This window comes from Ranitomeya imitator, chromosome 4 (assembly GCF_032444005.1).
Source record: "Ranitomeya imitator isolate aRanImi1 chromosome 4, aRanImi1.pri, whole genome shotgun sequence".
Taxonomy (NCBI): domain Eukaryota; kingdom Metazoa; phylum Chordata; class Amphibia; order Anura; family Dendrobatidae; genus Ranitomeya; species Ranitomeya imitator.
Window position 1 is genome coordinate 291846343 of NC_091285.1, and position 21660 is coordinate 291868002.

A 21660-nucleotide genomic window follows, 5' to 3' on the forward strand; every position below is an offset into this window, starting at 1 on the left:
GAGAGGGGGTGAATCCTATTCAGACTGTGATTCGAACGCAAGGGAAAGAGAGTGCAGTAAGGGGGAACCGAGAAAAAATGACAGACCTTCGTCTCGTTGCGGGGGCTGCAGAAAGGCGGGACAGGCTACACCTGCTGAGAAGAGAGATGATGAGGAAGAGTCAGGGTCAGGTACAGATCAGGTTACTGTCCTTGATAAGGAGGTCACTTTATCTCTGTCAAATCCCAGCACAGAGGTAGGGCTTGACTTAAAGCAAACCTATAGTAGACCCACATCTGCAATGCCCAGAAAGGGTGAAATGGCTCAGTGTAATGAAGGCTCCAGAGTACCTGATGCTGAAGAGATGGAGTTCTCTGAAATTACTGAGAGTCGAGAGAAAGTTGAACCTGCGGATGCAGGAACAGGCGGAACTCTGCAGAGGCAGAGTGTGGGTGGGCAAGAGAGCCCATCTGACAATCTAATTTAAGAACTGGAGGTGCGACATGTACTGGCCAAAAGAGAGCAGGACCATGACATATAGCTGCTTAAAGAGACAGTAAAAGAGCATGTCGAGCGAGAAAGGGTCCTGAAAAAAGTGGTTGAGCACAGAGTGGATGACCTGGAGAAGGAAGTCTCTGAGCTCAGAGGTAATTTGTCAGCATATCAAACCTTGAACAAGGCCTTATTGAAAGATACGGAGGTGCTCAGAGAGGCCCAAGAGGAGCATCAGCAGGACCTTCTCCGGTCAGAGGATGAGCATCGCTGCCTGGCAGAGTAGCGGGATAAAATTCTCCGAGAGGTCAAGCTAGAGAAGGAGGCTAATGCACAGCTCCAGAAATACATAGATAATCAGGAAATCGAACTGTCGCGCTCTCTCAGTCTGATTGCCATGAAGGAGAGTGAGCTGGAGAGGCTGACCAAAGAAGGGGCCTCCACGGAGGAAGAAATCCAGCAGGGTAAGTGCCACGCAGCTGGCCAAAGGACATCGATTTCTTGGAAAACTGCATTGACACTAAGGAAGAGGAGGTCCAACAGTATGGCCAAGAAGGTGAGACTTCAGTTTTCAAGTGTGTGATAGAGATACCCGAAGACATGCGAGAAGCATGTGCCAGTGAGGATGTGCATGAGGCCTTTAGAAAGGCGGTAGAAGCATGTAGTGTGAACTGGGCACCAGAGACAAAACAGTTGGTCATACTGTCAACTAGGGAAGTCACAGTGAAGTGGGTGGCTGTCCTGAGGGATATGCATCTACAATGCCTCCGCACAAAACAGATGATCATGCTGAAGAATGAGGAAGCTGCTCGACAGCTGGAGCTAGCGAGAGAAGCTCAAAATCGGCTCGGCTTGGTGGAAGACATCATTGGCTTGGGAGAGTGATGCAGGAGATTGTAAATAGATCTGGTGTGAAGAGACTGAGGATTCCGGCTGATGACAAGGCACAGGTCGTGGGTGAAGATGGGATGGTTCCATTCCTTGTTGTCGGATCCATGGAGAGTCTTTGGAATATCAGGATGCTCCTGGGGTATCGTGTGGCGTATCTTAAAGAAGTTGAGCAGCTAAGACGTGAAAGGGAGCAGATCAATATAGAGCTGTAGGAAATGGCAAACAGATTGCTGCCACCCTCATCTTGCGGGATAGAGAGGCAAAGAGGTTCGTTTAAGACAGGAAGTCCTCAAGCTGAAGTTAACAGAGGACATAGAGATAAATGGAAGGACTGCTCACCAGGCAATAAAGACCATAGGAGAAGTGGCCAGCAGACACATAACAGAAGGTGGCCTGATGGAAGAGGTAGAAGCAGTGATGCCTCAGTTAGCTCAGGACTGAGTGACCCAAGCAGGAAAGCCTGTAGCAGACGAAATGACAAAGAGTCAGACCAGACAGGTCGTATGGGAGCAAGGGGATTATGCCTACATACTGACCACCGGGAATGCAGGTGGTCTGACAAGGGGTCATCTCTATTAAAGAACGTGACAGAGATGGATGATGGGTGTCTACAAAAGGGGTCAGTAGCAGGGCCCAACTTTGGCAGAAGCTTTGACTGGCAGAGCTGACTGAGAAGGATCTCTGGTCGGGTAATAGAAATATGGTATGGCAACTGGTCATGTGATTAATGGGTGGTATGCACCGCAGAGGTGGGTGGCCCTGTTATGGAAGCCTGGGCATGTTTTGCTCAGGAGATCTACTGCTGAGGGATGTTTTACATTGGGAAGGCTTCCAGGTGACTGGAGAGATGGGTGGGTCCAGTCACCTACAAACCCGCCCAAACACCTAAGATGGTTGTGTGTATGAGGACCTGCGGTGATGTCATGATCACCTGACTAGCCATGTGATAGGTACCTGGGTTTGGTTACAATTATGTAATGGAGGTGTGTTTGACACATGGGAGCGAGTGCTGGCTAGTCTAAGCCAGAGCAAGGAGGCCTGTGAGATACTTCCAGAGTGGACGGTCTGATAACATGAGTGATACTGACCAGAGTCCCTGAGAGATGTCTGTGGGATACCTCTGAGGATAAGGGGTATCCGGGAGCCTGTGTGGCCGACACCAACAGGTAATGGACAGGGATCCGTGTTATACTGACCGGGGTCAGAGAGAGAGACTGTTTACTTTATGGAATACCTCTGAGGATAAGAGGCATCATGGAACCTGTGTGATGGATGCCAACAGGTAACGGACTGTAATCCGTGTGATACTGACCGGGGTCAGTGAGGGACTGTGGTTCCACTGTAAAGTTGAATGTGTACAGACGGTGTTCAGGCTGTTGCATACTACCAAGTTTATGTTGAATTAAACCAAATAGACTGTTTTTTGTATGAAAACCATGCCTGTGTGTGTTTATCCTGTTGCCAAGCGAGTGTCCCCCAAGACACGCAGTAAGCGCTATCTTACAGGATCCATGAGGAGACTTTCTCAATCATGGAGGTGGCATTACTCAAAAATATCATCCTTTCCTATGAACCCAAAAATAGATTTGCATATGAGGGTGCAAAAGCAGCCCTCATAGTGGTCCCTTGTAACTGGAGGTATAGGGTCTTTTTGAAAATAAAGAAATTATGCATGAGGGCATATTCCAAAAGAGATATCAAAAATTCAATGAAGCTGTGTTTCATGGTTGTTATATAAAAGAATGTTCTACATACTACATAATACAGTGATTGGACATCGAGAGTTACTAGCCACATATTATCTTCGAGAGGAATGTCCACCATCTTCCTCAAAAAATCTCCCGTGTCCTTGATAAATGATGGGAGGGAATCCACTAAAGGTTTTAGATGGAAATCAAGGAATTTATTAATCGGTTCACAGAGTCCCCCATTACCAGACATGATGGGACGACCAGGTGGATTAGTAGTGGATTTATGTATTTTCGGCAGAAGATACAAACATGGAAATTCAGGGATGTAATTTTTCCCACTGTCCAGAGTTCACCGCAGTTCAGGCTGCGAGGAAGCACATCTTCAGTGACATCACCACTAGTCGCTGAAGCTGCTCTCAGCAGCTCATTCACTAGTGGTTTTCAGCCAGGATGGTCACATCTTGGCACTGGCCAGATTGAAAACTGTATATTCCCCAGATATGGATTAATGCGTGGGACACAACGACGGACAGGTATGGTATATTGTTGGGTTGTTATTTTTCTTTTATAACAGAACGAGGGCTTCGCAGGAATTAGGTGTGGTTGTAAGTATGGTTTAATTATGAATATTACAGGAGTCTGTGTCTTTATTTCAATTAAAGGATTTTTTACTGGGTGTCTGTGTTTTCTTAACAATTTGACTATGAGGTTAGTAATAGGGGCGTCTTATTGACGCCTCTCCATTACTAACCTCTGGGCTTGATGTCACAAAGGTGACATCAACCCCCCCCACAACTATTACCCCACTTGCTACCGCTACATGGCAAGTGGGAAGAGCGAGGTCAAGTGCCAGAATTGGCACATCTTGGAGATGCGCCATTTCTGGGGTGGCTGAGTGCTGATGTTTTTAGCCATGGCCCTTTCCTAGGCTATTAATATCAGCCCGCAGCTGTCTGCATAGCCTTTGCTGGTTATTAATTCTAGTGGGACCTCACGTTATTTTTAGGGGGCTCCCCTATTTTAATAGCCAGTAAAGGCTAAGTATACAGTTGTGTGCTGATATTAATAGCCTGGGAAGCTCCATGGGTATTACCCCTTCCCAGGCTATAAACATCTGCCCCCAGTAGCTGGCTTTTGCCCTGCTGGTTTTGAAAAATGCATGGGAGCCTACGCCACTTTTTCCCGGAAAAAAAAAAAAATTAAATACATGCCCAGTAATAGGCACACACACTGTACTAATTGTATTTGTCACTGACATCTATATATCTACCTATTCTATATGTATTTACTGTATGTAATCCATCTCTATCCTGTCGGCTTCTGCATTGATTTTACAGAACACGACAGATGTATTACCAGCTTTTCTTCTATCTTTCTGTGCGATATAAGCACATATATATATATGAGTGTGTTACTGACATATATATATATATATATATATATATATATATATATATATGTGTGTGTATTCTATGTGTATATTTCTATTCTATTCTAACCTGTCAGTGTGATTTTACTGTATGCAACACTTGAATTGATGGCCTTTCAAAGGACACTGGTGGGTAAAAATCAGACAGCACTCACACGGTGCGAGGGCTGTGCATTTTTTTCTCGCACACATAGACTTGCATTTGCGAGACTCGGCCGATATACGCATAAAATCACAGCATGCTGCGATTTCACTTGCATGCTGAATATGCCGGAGAAAAAAAACAGTGATGTGAGCTGCCCCATAGATTAACAATGGTCCGAGTGCTATGCAATGTTTTCTCACATAACACTTGTCCGTATTCTACGCTGGTGTGACCCCAGTCTTACAAAGAAAATGGTAATAAAGTGCTATCATGCAAAATTCATATTTAATACATTTTCAAAAATGTATACATTTCTGATTTTTCAGTCAAGATGGTGTGCAGAGTGTATATTAATGTTAAAAAATTAAACTTTTTTGAATTTACCAAATGGCTGCAATGAAACAAAGAGTGAAAAATTTAAAGGGGTCTGAATACTTTCCACACCTACTGTATATAGATTTTTTTTCATCAATTTTGATCATGTCTCACTTACATTATCCTTGCCATATACGTTTTCCTGTGATTATGAGGGGACGCCCGGGCTCTGATTTTGCAGCAACACTTGCCAGGTAATTACTGTTCATGTACTCACGCGTCTTGAATTGACATAGGTTGAATTAGTGGCTATTGCTGCACTGACCGTTGGATACATGCATTCTTTCCATTATGACATTATGGTTATTTCCATGTTGCCTCTCTATCATTAATGAAAGAAAAACCCACAATGGTCACAGAAATAACTTGAATCTGACAAAAGTAATAATAAATAAAAGATCTATGAAAATGAACAAATGAAAGTCAGACATTGCTTTTCAACCATGCTTCCACAGAATTTAACGAGGGGTACTAACAATTTTGACCACGTGTGTATACATAGTCTATGCATTTTTGATTAACACTGGGTGGAGCTGCAAGCGTTATACATATATACAACTGCATGGAGCAACACCCCTACAATGTCCTATGACTAAGGAAATACTGCTACTGTATGCCAGAAAAGCATAAGGGAGTAGTAGGGCCCCTTCAGGTACCTGAATAATTATGCTAATATATATATGGGTGTTTGGGTGAATACACCACAGGGTCCTCCTTGGGTGATACGAATTGCTATCTTATCATGCATTTCTTATGGCTTACAATGTTTTTGGGGGGCTTTCTGGTGTATAATTATGTTTGAACCTTGATACTAATCCATGTTCCTCCCCCCTATATAAGCTTCTATGTGAATCTACTTATGATGTTATAAAATTTGGTATGTAGACTCATATTCTAATTGCGAACAAGCTGATTGTTCTGTCCTGCCTGTATTGCACTTTATAGTTTTCTATATGTCTGGGTTATATATTGTTATATAAAGCATACGTTGGTTTTCAGACTCCCGTTTGGCTGTCTGATTTAAGCCTGATGAGATATAGTACTTACCATCCAATATAAGCCTGTTTGTGTTGCTCCCAATATTGGTCATATTATGTGCATTGATATTTGTTCATCGGGTTTGTGTGTGTTTTGTATTTAAGTTTCAATAGGTTTTATTTAGAAATAAGATATTGAAAGTATACAACAGGTTAGGTAGGTTCTCCCACGCAGGGCAGGTGTAAATTTCAATAATAATGAACAAATGCAAATTTTAACATAGGGGGAGACAAGAAAAAAATAGGGGGTTGGGACAGTACAAATGGAAGACAAACAGGTAATCCACAGTGAGTTTTACACCAGTTTACTATCAACTATTGCACGCAATGCCATCAGCATAAAATAGTCAGAATTTCAGATATAGATTGGGTCATACAAGGAGTGTTAACTTAAGGAAGAGAAAGAAAGAATATAATTTACGATAAGGTCTAGATCCCTAATATTTTGTTTGGCCATCTTCCTTAAGGCTGGAGTCACACTAGCGAGTTTTACGGACGTAAGAGCGCAGAAAATACGTCCGTAAAACTTGCCAAACAAACGGCACAATTATGCCCCTGCTCCTATCTGCGGTATTTTACTGATCAGTATTAAACGGCTTTCTACGGCCGTAGAAAATCGCAGCATGCTGTGTTTGTCACCGTATTGCGCAAAAAAAACGCCAATGAAAGTCTATGGAAGCCCCAAAAATACGGATTACACACGGACCAGCAGTGTGACTTGCGAGAAATACGCAGCGGTGTTAGAGAGAAAAGCCGGCAATTCAGTGCGGTGTACAGTAAAATCACACTGACAGCTTACATTAGAATAGGTAGAATAAATGTGTACACATAGAATAGGTATATATATATATATATGTCAGTGAGACACATAGACACATATATGTATATATATTAATATTTCATAGTGTTAGATAGCTTTAAAGCCGGTAATTCAATTACCGGCTTTTGCTATCTCCTTCCTAAACCCGACATGATATGAGACATGGTTACATACAGTAAACCATCTCATATTCCCATTTTTTTTTGCATATTCCACACTACTAATGTTAGTAGTGTGTATATGCAAAATTTGGCCGTTCTAGCTATTAAAGGGTTAAATGGCGGAAAAAGTTGGCGTGGGCTCCCGCGCAATTTTCTCCGCCAGAGTAGTAAAGCCAGTGACTGAGGGCAGATATTAATAGCCTGGAGAGGGTCCATGGTTATTGGCCCCCCCCCCCCCCCCCTGGCTAAAAACATCTGCCCCCAGCCACCCCAGAAAAGGCACATCTGGAAGATGCGCCTATTCTGGCACTTGGCCACTCTCTTCCCATTCCCGTGTAGCGGTGGGATATGGGGTAATGAAGGGTTAATGTCACCTTGCTATTGTAAGGTGACATTAAGCCAGATTAATAATGGAGAGGCGTCAATTATGACACCTATCCATTATTAATCCAATACTAGTAAAGGGTTAAAAAAAACACAAACACATTATTAAAAATTATTTTAATGAAATAAAAATAAAGGTTGTTGTAATAATTTATTCTACGCTCAATCCTTCTGAAGACCCTCGCTCTGTAACAAAGTAAAAATAATAAACCATCAATATACATACCTTGCGAAGATCTGTAAAGTCCCACGATGTAAATCCATCTGAAGGGGTTAAAATATTTTGCAGCAAGGAGCTCTGCTAATGCAGCGCTGCTCCTTGCTGCAAAACCCCGGAGAATGAAGGTAAAGTAGGTCAATGACCTATATTTATCTTCATTTGCGGTGAGGCGCCCTCTGCTGGTTGTTCCTAGATCGTGGGAATTTTCCTAGAAAGCTCCCAGGTTCGAGTTCATAAGAGGCGCCCTCTGCTGGTTGTCCTCATATGAACTCGAGGCTGGGAGCTTTCTAGGAAAGTATATATGTTTTTTTTTTTTAACACATGGATCCCTTGTATAGTCGTATGTTGGTTTTGCAAGCCTGCGAGAAAAACACGCAGTACGGATGCCATACGGATTACATACGGAGGATGCCATGGGCAAAAAACGCTGAAACACCCTGCCTACGGAGGAGCTACGGACCACTATTTTGGGGACTTTTCAGCGTATTACGGCCGTAATATACGGACCGTATTGTCTTACGCTGAGTGTGACTCCAGCCTAAGTCTTTCAGATCTTGCCTCTTCAGGGTGACAGACATAGGGCCTGATTTAGTTGCGAGTTTGGATCTAGATCTATCCACGGGTTCCATATCTTGAAGAAGGGGTCCCACATGTCAGTTCTGGTGGCTTCAGTACGCTCATATAGCATGATAGCGTTCATCCTCTCTTACCAGAGAGATAGAGAGTGAAGGGGACTTCCACTTTGCGGCTATGTGGATTTTGGTGGCCATAAATAGAAAATTTACCAGTCTGTGTAAGTTATTAGTGATGTAATTTATTTTATTATATTTTTGGTCTAATAAAGTGTGTTACATTTCCATACGATTCGTGACTCGAGGTGTGCACATCGTTATTGCACCTCTTTCTCTTCTCCCCTACATATATGGTTGCTTTGATGCATGATGATGCCCCCCAACGTTATATGCTAGCTATGCATTCTTCAATTCCTTGTTGCTAAGATCGGAGCATATAGATGCAATAACCACACCTATAAATAGTATAAGAGCGGGTTCGCAATTATCTTCACCCCAGGGAAAACGAGATAAGGCATGAGCCTTAATGTTATTTCCTGCCCTATATGTATAAAAAAAATTAAATCTGGTGAAGAATAACGTCCAGCTTGTCTGTCTAGGTGTTGGACATTTCACAGATTCTAGATATACAAGATTTTTATGATCCATGATTACCATTACCGGATGAACTGCCCCTCCAGAAAATGACGCCACTCTTCAAAAGCCCACTTAATGTTAGCACCACGCCGGAGTCGTGCTCTGACCGGCAGGGTCTCCGGAATGTCACTTCACTCACCCGTGCCGTGGTAATTTCTTCCCTTCCCCATGCTCTGCATGCTTCCAGCCGGTCCTCCAGCCATGTCCTTAGGGCACGCGTGCGTGCACTGCTGCCCTCTTAAAGGGTCAGCACCCTGTCTGCTGCACTCTGGTGCGAACTCTGTCTGCTGCACTCTCAAATGTCTCCCTGGCCGGACTGGACCATTTGGAAACCTCCGTTCCTTTCCTGGTCATATCCAGCAGAGGATTGGCGCTACCGAAAAGTTTTTAATGAACTTACGGTAGTAGATTACAAAACCCAAGAACCTTAGTAACGCCTTTAAGTTCTCAGGACGATTCCAACCCACCACTGTCCGTACTTACGATATATTCATGCGAAAACTGGTGGACAAGGACATAATCTAGAAAAGGAATCTCCTCAACTGAGAACATAAATTGCTCTGGTTTGACAAATAATTTATTATCTCTGAGTATCTAAGACCTGTGTGGTAGATCATCTCATTTACTGACACACAGTTAGAAACGGGAACACTGTCTCTTTAAATTTTCAGTTGGTTTATTATACAGGCAGCATAAACCAAAGTGAATTGAATATAAACACAGCCCTTTGGGCTAAACAGGAAGAACAAAACAAAATAGTATACAGTCTCTAAACTGGGAGGATCTGCCTGCTCCGGAGCACTTAGCTTCCACAGGTTCAGTTTTCCTCCTCTGGATACAAAATGCTGGAGTTCCTCTCTCCAGCCCTATTGAACACCGACTGCCTCTGGAGGCCAACTGTTATGGACCTGGTGGTTAGGAGCACCCGGAACGACCTGATGGTTAAACTCACACAGGACAAGCTCTGGGAAGTGGGAGCTCTGCTGACCGCAACCCCTAATCCTATCACACAACTAGAAATAGCCGTGGAGCGTACCTAACTCGGCCTAGACGCCTCTTCACAGCCTCAGAGCTAACTAGCCCTAGAGACAGAAAATAAAGCCTACCTTGCCTCAGAGAAATTCCCCAAAGGAAAAGGCAGCCCCCCACAAATATTGACTGTGAGTTAAGATGAAAGTCACAAACACAGAAATGAAACAGGTTTCAGCAAAGGGAGGCCAGACTTACTAAACAGACTGAGGATAGGAAAGGTATCTTTGCGATCAGCACAAAAAACTACAAAAAGACCACGCAGAGTGTGCAAAAAGACCTCCGCACCGACTCACGGTGTGGAGGTGCCACTCTGCATCCCAGAGCTTCCAGCTAGCGAGACAAAATCATGATAGCAAGCTGGACAAGGAAACCATGAAAAAATAATTAACTAGCAGGGACTTAGCTTCTGCTGGAGTAGACAGGTCACCAGAAAGATCCAAGAGCGAACTGAACCAGTACAAGAACATTGACAGCTGGCATGGAGTAACGATCTGAGTGGAGTTAAATAGAACAGCCAGCCAAAGAATAAACTACGTCACCTGTGGAAGGAACCTCAGAAGCAGCAGCTCCACTCACAGCCACCAGAGGGAGTCCATGGACAGAACTCACCGAAGTACCATTCATGACCACAGGAGGGAGTTCGATAACAGAATTCACAACAGCCAACTAAGCCCCAAACCACACCTTGGGGGTGGAGATAAGGTGAACAAACTCCTACCTGCTCTATGGCTGTCCACAAAAACCCAGCCCTTTAACAAATTGACTAGTTAACCTCTCGCAACACTGAGGCTGTGTGCACACGTTCAGGATTTTTCTTGGTTTTTTTGTGTTTTTTTGGCTGTTTTCCGCAGGAAAAATGCTTAAAAATGCATATATAAGCATCCCATCATTTTTAATGCATTCTGCAACTTTTGTGCACAAGATGCGTTTTTTCGCAAAAAAACGCATCGCGGTAAAAAACGCATCATGTTCATTAATTTTGCGGATTTTTCGAGTTTTTCCCGCTATTTAATGCATTGGGAAGCTCGCGAAAAAAGCACAAAAAACGCGTCAAAAATGCGCAAAAAATGTGAAAAAAAAACGCGTATTTTTTGCAGAAAATGTCCACTTTTGTTCAGGAAATTTCTGCAAGAAGTAGCCTTAATGTGCTGGAGGAAAAACTTCTGGGTTTTAAATCAGTGCCGCCATCAGGGTATTACTGCCCTTACTGCTGTATGGGGCCGGTCAGCAGCAGTACACAGAGGGGCCCGCAGATCAGGGGCCCCACTGTTGTGCTTCTACTGATCGGGCCCCATTGTGCACTAAAATACTGTGCACTGCGGCACACACATCGGCGCTGGGGCTCGGGAGCCTTCTTGGAGCTGTGCACGGCCGTCTCACCTAGTTGGCTGGGCAGCTCCTGCTCGGCTGTAGCTAGAATGTATGGGCTCCCTGCAGGTCCTGACTACAGCCCATACATTCTAGCTGTCTCAGTAGTGAATGTACTAGAATGTAGGGGCTCCTGTCAGGTCCTCTCAGCAGCCCATACATTCTAGCTGCTGCTTCACTGCTGAAAACACTAGACGCCCCGGGAACGACTGAGGTAAATATAAAAAACTTTTTTTTTTTTAAATGGGCGAGGGGGAGTGAGACTGCAGATGATGGAGTGTGTTTGAGGGGGTGCTGCACATGGTGAAATGATAGGGGGCTGCAAATGATGAAATGATAAGGGGCTGCAGATGATGAAATGATAGGGGGCTGCAGATGATGAAATGATAGGGGGCTGCAGATGATGAAATGATAGGGGGCTGCAAATGATGAAATGATAGGGAACTGCACATGATGAAATGATAGGGGACTGCAGATGATGAAGTGTGTTTGAGGGGGCACTGTGCATGATGAAATGATAGGGGGCTGCAAATGATGAAGTGTGTTTGAGGGGGCACTGTGCATGATGAAATGATAGGGGGCTGCAAATGATGAAGTGTGTTTGAGGGGGCACTGCACATGATGAAATGATAGGGGGCTGCAAATGAAGTGTGTTTGAAGGGGGAACATAATGAAATGATAGGGGGCTGCAGATGATGAAGTGTGTTTGAGGGGGCACTGTGCATGATGAAATGATAGGGGGCTGCCAATGAAGTGTGTTTGAAGGGGGAACTGCACATGATGAAATGATAGGGGGCTGCAGATGATGAAGTGTGTTTGAGGGGGCACTGCATGATGAAATGATAGGGGGCTGCAAATGATGAAGTGTGTTTGAGGGGGCACTGCATGATGAAATGATAGGGGGCTGCAAATGATGAAGTGTGTTTGAGGGGGAACTGCACATGATGAAATGATAGGGAGCTGCAAATGAAGTGTGTTTGAAGGGGGAACATAATGAAATGATAGGGGGCTGCAGATGATGAAATGATAGGGGACTGCAGATGATGAAGTGTGTTTGAGGGGGTACTGCGCATGATGAAATGATAGGGGGCTGCAAATGATGAAGTGTGTTTGAGGGGGCACTGCACATGATGAAATGATAGGGGGCTGCAAATGAAGTGTGTTTGAAGGGGGAACATAATGAAATGATAGGGGGCTGCAGATGATGAAGTGTGTTTGAGGGGGCACTGTGCATGATGAAATGATAGGGGGCTGCAAATGATGAAGTGTGTTTGAGGGGGTACTGCACATGATGAAATGATAGGGGGCTGCAGATGATGAAATGATAGGGGACTGCAGATGATGAAGTGTGTTTGAGGGGGCACTGTGCATGATGAAATGATAGGGGGCTGCAAATGATGAAGTGTGTTTGAGGGGGTACTGCACATGATGAAATGATAGGGGGCTGCAAATGAAGTGTGTTTGAAGGGGGAACTGCACATGATGAAATGATAGGGGGCTGCAGATGATGAAGTGTGTTTGAGGGGGGTACTGCACATGATGAAATGATAGGGTGCTGCAAATGATGAAATGTGTTTGAGGGGGGTACTGCACATGATGAAATGATAGGGGGCTGCAAATAAAGTGTGTTTGAAGGGGGAACTGCACATGATGAAATGATAGGGGGCTGCAGATGATGAAGTGTGTTTGAGGGGGCACTGCATGATGAAATGATAGGGGGCTGCAAATGATGAAGTGTGTTTGAGGGGGTACTGCGCATGATGAAATGATAGGGGGCTGCAAATGATGAAGTGTGTTTGAGGGGGTACTGCACATGATGAAATGATAGGGGGCTGCAAATGAAGTGTGTTTGAAGGGGGAACTGCACATGATGAAATGATAGGGGGCTGCAGATGATGAAGTGTGTTTGAGGGGGCACTGTGCATGATGAAATAATAGGGGGCTGCAAATGATGAAGTGTGTTTGAGGGGGTACTGCACATGATGAAATGATAGGGGGCTGCAAATGAAGTGTGTTTGAAGGGGGAACTGCACATGATGAAATGATAGGGGGCTGCAGATGATGAAGTGTGTTTGAGGGGGGTACTGCACATGATGAAATGATAGGGTGCTGCAAATGATGAAATGTGTTTGAGGGGGGTACTGCACATGATGAATGATAGGGGGCTGCAAATGATGAAGTGTGTTTGAGGAGGCACTGCGCATGATGAAATGATAGGGGGCTGCAGATGATGAAATGGAAATGATAGGGGGCTACAGATGATGAAGTGTGTTTGAGGGGGCACTGCGCATGATGAAATGATAGGGGGCTGCAGATGATGAAGTGTGTTTAACCCCTTTACCCCCAAGGGTGGTTTGCACGTTAATGACCGGGCCAATTTTTACAATTCTGACCACTGTCCCTTTGTGAGGTTATAACTCTGGAACGCTTCAACGGATCCTGGTGATTCTGACATTGTTTTCTCGTGACATATTGTACTTCATGACAATGGTAACATTTCTTTGATATTACCTGTGTTTATTTGTGAAAAAAACGGATATATGGCGAAAATTTTGAAAATTTCGCAATTTTCCAAATTTGAATTTTTATGCAATTAAATCACAGAGATATGTCACACAAAAAATTCTTAATAAGTAACATTTCCCACTTGTCTACTTTACATCAGCACAATTTTGGAAACAAAATTTTTTTTTGTTAGGGAGTTATAAGGGTTAAAAGTTGACCAGCAATTTCTCATTTCTACAACACCATTTTATATTAGGGACCACATCTCATTTGAAGTCATTTTGAGGGGTCTATATGATAGAAAATACCCAAGTGTGACACCATTCTAAAAACTACACCCCTCAAGGTGCTCAAAACCATATTCAAGAAGTTTATTAACCCTTCTGGTGCTTCACAGGAATTTTTTGAATGTTTAAATAAAAATGAACATTTAACTTTTTTTCACAAAAAAATTAATTCAGCTCCAATTTGTTTAATTTTACCAAGGGTAACAGGAGAAAATAGACCCCAAACATTGTTGTACAATTTGTCCTGAGCACGACAATACCCCACATGTGGGGGTAAACCACTGTTTGGGCGCATGGCAGAGCTCGGAAGCGAAGGAGCGCCATTTGACTTTTCAATGCAAACTTGACTGGAATTGAGATGGGACGCCATGTTTCGTTTGGAGAGCCCCTGATGTGCCTAAACATTGAAACCCCCCACAAGTGACACCATTTTGGAAAGTAGACCCCTTAAGGAACTTATCTAGATGTGTGGTGAGCACTTTGACCCACCAAGTGCTTCACAGAAGTTTATAATGTAGAACCGTAAAAATAAAAAATCATATTTTTTCACAAAAATTAACTTTCCGCCCCCAATTTTTTATTTTCCCAAGGGTAAGAGAAGAAATTGGACCCCAAAAGTTGTTATACAATTTGTCCTGAGTACGCTGATACCCCATATGTGGGGGTAAACCACTGTTTGGGCGGATGGGAGAGCTCGGAAGGGAAGGAGCGCCGTTTGACTTTTCAATGCAAAATTGACAGGAATTGAGATGGGACACCATGTTGCGTTTGGAGAGCCCCTGATGTGCCTAAACATTGAAACCCCCCACAAGTGACACCATTTTGGAAAGTAGACCCCTTAAGGAACTTATCTAGATGTGTGGTGAGCACTTTGACCCACCAAGTGCTTCACAGAAGTTTATAATGTAGAACCGTAAAAATAAAAAATCATATTTGTTCACAAAAATTAACTTTCCGCCCCCAATTTTTTATTTTCCCAAGGGTAAGAGAAGAAATTGGACCCCAAAAGTTGTTGTACAATTTGTCCTGAGTACGCTGATACCCCATATGTGGGGGTAAACCACTGTTTGGGTGGATGGGAGAGCTCGGAAGGGAAGGAGCGCCGTTTGACTTTTCAATGCAAAATTGACAGGAATTGAGATGGGACGCCATGTTGCGTTTGGAGAGCCACTGATGTGCCTAAACATTGAAAGCCCCCACAAGTGACACCATTTTGGAAAGTAGACCCCCTAAGGAACTTATCTAGATGTGTGGTGAGCACTTTGACCCACCAAGTGCTTCACAGAAGTTTATAATGCAGAGCCGTAAAAATAAAACAAACATTTTTTCCCACAAAAATTATTTTTTAGCCCCCAGTTTTGTATTTTCCCGAGGGTAACAGGAGAAATTGGACCCCAAAATTTGTTGTCCAATTTGTTCTGAGTGCGCTGATACCCCATATGTGGGGGGGAACCACTGTTTGGGCGCATGGGAGGGCTCGGAAGGGAAGGAGCTCCATTTGGAATGCAGGCTTAGATGGAATGGTCTGCAGGTGTCACATTGCATTTGCAGAGCCCCTAATGTACCGAAACAGTAGAAACCCCCCACAAGTGACCCCATTTTGGAAACTAGACCCCCTAAGGAACTCATCTAGATGTGTTGTGAGAGCTTTGAACCCCCAAGTGTTTCACTACAGTTTGTAACGCAGAGCTGTGAAAATTGAAAAAAAAAATCTTTCCCCCAAAAATTATTTTTTAGCCCCCAGTTTTGTATTTTCCCGAGGGGTAGGAGAAATTTTACCCCAAAAGTTGTTGTCCAATTTGTCCTGAGTACGCTGATACCCCATATGTTGGGGGGAACCACCGTTTGGGCGCATGGGAGGGCTCGGAAGGGAAGGAGTGCCATTTGGAATGCAGACTTAGATGGAATGGTCTGCAGGCGTCACATTGCGTTTGCAGAACCCCTAATGTACCTAAACAGTAGAAATCCCCCACAAGTGACCCCATATTGGAAACTAGACCCCCATGGAACTTATCTAGATGTGTTGTGAGAACTTTGAACCCCCAAGTGTTTCACTACAGTTTATAACGCAGAGCCGTGAAAATAAAAAATCTTTTTTTTTCCCACAAAAATTATTTTTTAGCCCCCAGTTTTGTATTTTCCCAAGGGTAACAGGAGAAATTGGACCCCAAAAGTTGTTGTCCTATTTGTCCTGAGTACGCTGATACCCCATATGTTGGGGTAAACCCCTGTTTGGGCACACGGGAGAGCTCGGAAGGGAAGGAGCACTGTTTTACTTTTTCAACGCAGAATTGGCTGGAATTGAGATCGGACACCATGTCGCGTTTGGAGAGCCCCTGATGTGCCTAAACAGTGGAAACACCCCAATTATAACTGAAACCCTAATCCAAACACACCCCTAACCCTAATCCCAACAGTAACCCTAACCACACCTCTAACCCTGACACACACCTAACCCTAATCCCAACCCTATTCCCAACTGTAAATGTAATCTAAACCCTAACCGTAACATTAGCCCCAACCCTAACTGTAGCCTTAACCCTAGCCCCAACCCTAACTTTAGCCCCAACCCAAACTGTAGCCCTAACCCTAGCCCTAACCATAGCCCTAACCCTAACTTTAGCCCCAACCCTAACTGTAGCCTTAACCCTAGCCCTAACCATAGCCCTAACCCTAGCCCTAACCCTAGCCCTAACCCTAGCCCTAACCCTAGCCCTAACCCTAGCCCTAGCCCAAACCCTAACCCTAGCCCTAGCCCTAACCCTAATGGAAAAATGGAAATAAATACATTTTTTTAATTTTTCCCTAACTAAGGGGGTGATGAAGGGGGGTTTGATTTACTTTTATAGCGGGTTTTTTAGCGGATTTTTATGATTGGCAGCCGTCACACACTGAAAGACGCTTTTTATTGCAAAAAATATTTTTTGCGTTACCACATTTTGAGAGCTATAATTTTTCCATATTTTGGTCGTGAGGTCTTGTTTTTTGCGGGACAAGTTGACGTTTTTATTGGTAACATTTTCGGGCACGTTACATTTTTTGATCGCTTTTTATTCCGATTTTTGCAAGGCAGAATGACCAAAAACCAGCTATTCATGAATTTATTTTGGGGGAGGCGTTTATACCGTTCCGCGTTTGGTAAAATTGATAAAGCAGTTTTATTCTTCGGGTCAGTACGATTACAGCGACACCTCATTTATATCATTTTTTTATGTTTTGGCGCTTTTATACGATAAAAACTATTTTATAGAAAAAATAATTATTTTTGCATCGCTTTATTCTCAGGACTATAACTTTTTTTTTTTTTTGCTGATGATGCTGTATGGCGGCTCGTTTTTTGCAGGACAAGATGACGCTTTCAGCGGTATCATGGTTATTTATATCTGTCTTTTTGATCGCGTGTTATTCCACTTTTTATTCGGCGGTATGATAATAAAGCGTTGTTTTTTGCCTCGTTTTTTTTTTTTTTTCTTACGGTGTTTACTGAAGGGGTTAACTAGTGGGCCAGTTTTATAGGTCGGGTCGTTACGGACGCGGCGATACTAAATATGTGTAATTTTATTGTTTTTTTTTTTATTTAGATAAAGAAATGTATTTAGGGGAATAATATATATATATTTTTTTTTCATTATTTAGGAATATATTTTTTTATTTTTTTTTACACTTTTTGAAAAAATTTTTTTTACTTTTTTACATTGTCCCAGGGGGGGACATCACAGATCAGTGATCTGACAGTGTGCACAGCACTCTGTCAGATCACTGATCTGACTTGCATCACTGCAGGCTTCACAGTGCCTGCTCTGAGCAGGCTCTCTGAAGCCACCTCCCTCCCTGCAGGACCCGGATCCGCGGCCATCTTGGATCCGGGGCTGGAGGAAGCAGGGAGGGAGGTGAGACCCTCGCAGCAACGCGATCACATCGCGTTGCTGCGGGGGGCTCAGGGAAGCCCGCAGGGAGCCCCCTCCCTGCGGGAAGCTTCCCTATACCGCCGGCACATCGCGATCATCTTTGATCGCGGTGTGCCAGGGGTTAATGTGCCGGGGGCGGTCTGTGACCGCTCCTGGTACATAGTGCCGGATGTCAGCTGCGATAAACAGCTGACACCCGGCCGCGATCGGCGGCGCTCCCCCCGTGAGCGCCGCCGATCGCGCTGGACGTACTATCCCGTCCGTGGTCATGGGGGCCCACCCCACCTCGACGGGATAGTACGTCCCATGTCAGAAAGGGGTTAAGGGGGTACTGCACATGATGAAATGATAGGGGGCTGCAAATGATGAAGTGTGTTTGAGGGGGTACTGCACATGATGAAATGATAGGGAGCTGCAAATGAAGTGTGTTTGAAGGGGGAACATAATGAAATGATAGGGGGCTGCAGATGATGAAATGATAGGGGGCTGCAAATGATGAAGTGTGTTTGAGGGGGCACTGCACATGATGAAATGATAGGGGGCTGCAAATGAAGTGTGTTTGAAGGGGGAACATAATGAAATGATAGGGGGCTGCAGATGATGAAGTGTGTTTGAGGGGGCACTGTGCATGATGAAATGATAGGGGGCTGCAAATGATGAAGTGTGTTTGAGGGGGTACTGCACATGATGAAATGATAGGGGGCTGCAAATGAAGTGTGTTTGAAGGGGGAACTGCACATGATGAAATGATAGGGGGCTGCAGATGATGAAGTGTGTTTGAGGGGGCACTGCATGATGAAATGATAGGGGGCTGCAAATGATGAAGTGTGTTTGAGGGGGTACTGCACATGATGAAATGATAGGGGGCTGCAAATGAAGTGTGTTTGAAGGGGGAACTGCACATGATGAAATGATAGGGGGCTGCAGATGATGAAGTGTGTTTGAGGGGGCACTGCATGATGAAATGATAGGGTACTGCACATGATGAAATGATAGGGTGCTGCAAATGATGAAATGTGTTTGAGGGGGGTACTGCACATGATGAATGATAGGGGGCTGCAAATAAAGTGTGTTTGAAGGGGGAACTGCACATGATGAAATGATAGGGGGCTGCAGATGATGAAGTGTGTTTGAGGGGGCACTGCATGATGAAATGATAGGGGGCTGCAAATGATGAAGTGTGTTTGAGGGGGTACTGCGCATGATGAAATGATAGGGGGCTGCAAATGATGAAGTGTGTTTGAGGGGGTACTGCACATGATGAAATGATAGGGGGCTGCAAATGAAGTGTGTTTGAAGGGGGAACTGCACATGATGAAATGATAGGGGGCTGCAGATGATGAAGTGTGTTTGAGGGGGCACTGTGCATGATGAAATAATAGGGGGCTGCAAATGATGAAGTGTGTTTGAGGGGGTACTGCACATGATGAAATGATAGGGGGCTGCAAATGAAGTGTGTTTGAAGGGGGAACTGCACATGATGAAATGATAGGGGGCTGCAGATGATGAAGTGTGTTTGAGGGGGGTACTGCACATGATGAAATGATAGGGTGCTGCAAATGATGAAATGTGTTTGAGGGGGGTACTGCACATGATGAATGATAGGGGGCTGCAAATGATGAAGTGTGTTTGAGGAGGCACTGCGCATGATGAAATGATAGGGGGCTGCAGATGATGAAATGGAAATGATAGGGGGCTACAGATGATGAAGTGTGTTTGAGGGGGCACTGCGCATGATGAAATGATAGGGGGCTGCAGATGATGAAGTGTGTTTAACCCCTTTACCCCCAAGGGTGGTTTGCACGTTAATGACCGGGCCAATTTTTACAATTCTGACCACTGTCCCTTTGTGAGGTTATAACTCTGGAACGCTTCAACGGATCCTGGTGATTCTGACATTGTTTTCTCGTGACATATTGTACTTCATGACAATGGTAACATTTCTTTGATATTACCTTTGTTTATTTGTGAAAAAAACGGATATATGGCGAAAATTTTGAAAATTTCGCAATTTTCCAAATTTGAATTTTTATGCAATTAAATCACAGAGATATGTCACACAAAATACTTAATAAGTAACATTTCCCACTTGTCTACTTTACATCAGCACAATTTTGGAAACAAAATTTTTTTTTGTTAGGGAGTTATAAGGGTTAAAAGTTGACCAGCAATTTCTCATTTCTATAACACCATTTTATATTAGGGACCACATCTCATTTGAAGTCATTTTGAGGGGTCTATATGATAGAAAATACCCAAGTGTGACACCATTCTAAAAACTACACCCCTCAAGGTGCTCAAAACCATATTCAAGAAGTTTATTAACCCTTCTGGTGCTTCACAGGAATTTTTTGAATGTTTAAATAAAAATGAACATTTAACTTTTTTTCACAAAAAAATTAATTCAGCTCCAATTTGTTTAATTTTACTAAGGGTAACAGGAGAAAATAGACCCCAAACATTGTTGTACAATTTGTCCTGAGCACGACAATACCCCACATGTGGGGGTAAACCACTGTTTGGGCGCATGGCAGAGCTCGGAAGCGAAGGAGCGCCATTTGACTTTTCAATGCAAACTTGACTGGAATTGAGATGGGACGCCATGTTTCGTTTGGAGAGCCCCTGATGTGCCTAAACATTGAAACCCCCCACAAGTGACACCATTTTGGAAAGTAGACCCCTTAAGGAACTTATCTAGATGTGTGGTGAGCACTTTGACCCACCAAGTGCTTCACAGAAGTTTATAATGTAGAACCGTAAAAATAAAAAATCATATTTTTTCACAAAAATTAACTTTCCGCCCCCAATTTTTTATTTTCCCAAGGGTAAGAGAAGAAATTGGACCCCAAAAGTTGTTATACAATTTGTCCTGAGTACGCTGATACCCCATATGTGGGGGTAAACCACTGTTTGGGCGGATGGGAGAGCTCGGAAGGGAAGGAGCGCCGTTTGACTTTTCAATGCAAAATTGACAGGAATTGAGATGGGACACCATGTTGCGTTTGGAGAGCCCCTGATGTGCCTAAACATTGAAACCCCCCACAAGTGACACCATTTTGGAAAGTAGACCCCTTAAGGAACTTATCTAGATGTGTGGTGAGCACTTTGACCCACCAAGTGCTTCACAGAAGTTTATAATGTAGAACCGTAAAAATAAAAAATCATATTTTTTCACAAAAATTAACTTTCCGCCCCCAATTTTTTATTTTCCCAAGGGTAAGAGAAGAAATTGGACCCCAAAAGTTGTTGTACAATTTGTCCTGAGTACGCTGATACCCCATATGTGGGGGTAAACCACTGTTTGGGCGGATGGGAGAGCTCGGAAGGGAAGGAGCGCCGTTTGACTTTTCAATGCAAAATTGACAGGAATTGAGATGGGACGCCATGTTGCGTTTGGAGAGCCACTGATGTGCCTAAACATTGAAAGCCCCCACAAGTGACACCATTTTGGAAAGCAGACCCCCTAAGGAACTTATCTAGAGGTGTGGTGAGCACTTTGACCCACCAAGTGCTTCACAGAAGTTTATAATGTAGAACCGTAAAAATAAAAAATCATATTTTTTCACAAAAATTAACTTTCCGCCCCCAATTTTTTATTTTCCCAAGGGTAAGAGAAGAAATTGGACCCCAAAAGTTGTTGTACAATTTGTCCTGAGTACGCTGATACCCCATATGTGGGGGTAAACCACTGTTTGGGTGGATGGGAGAGCTCGGAAGGGAAGGAGCGC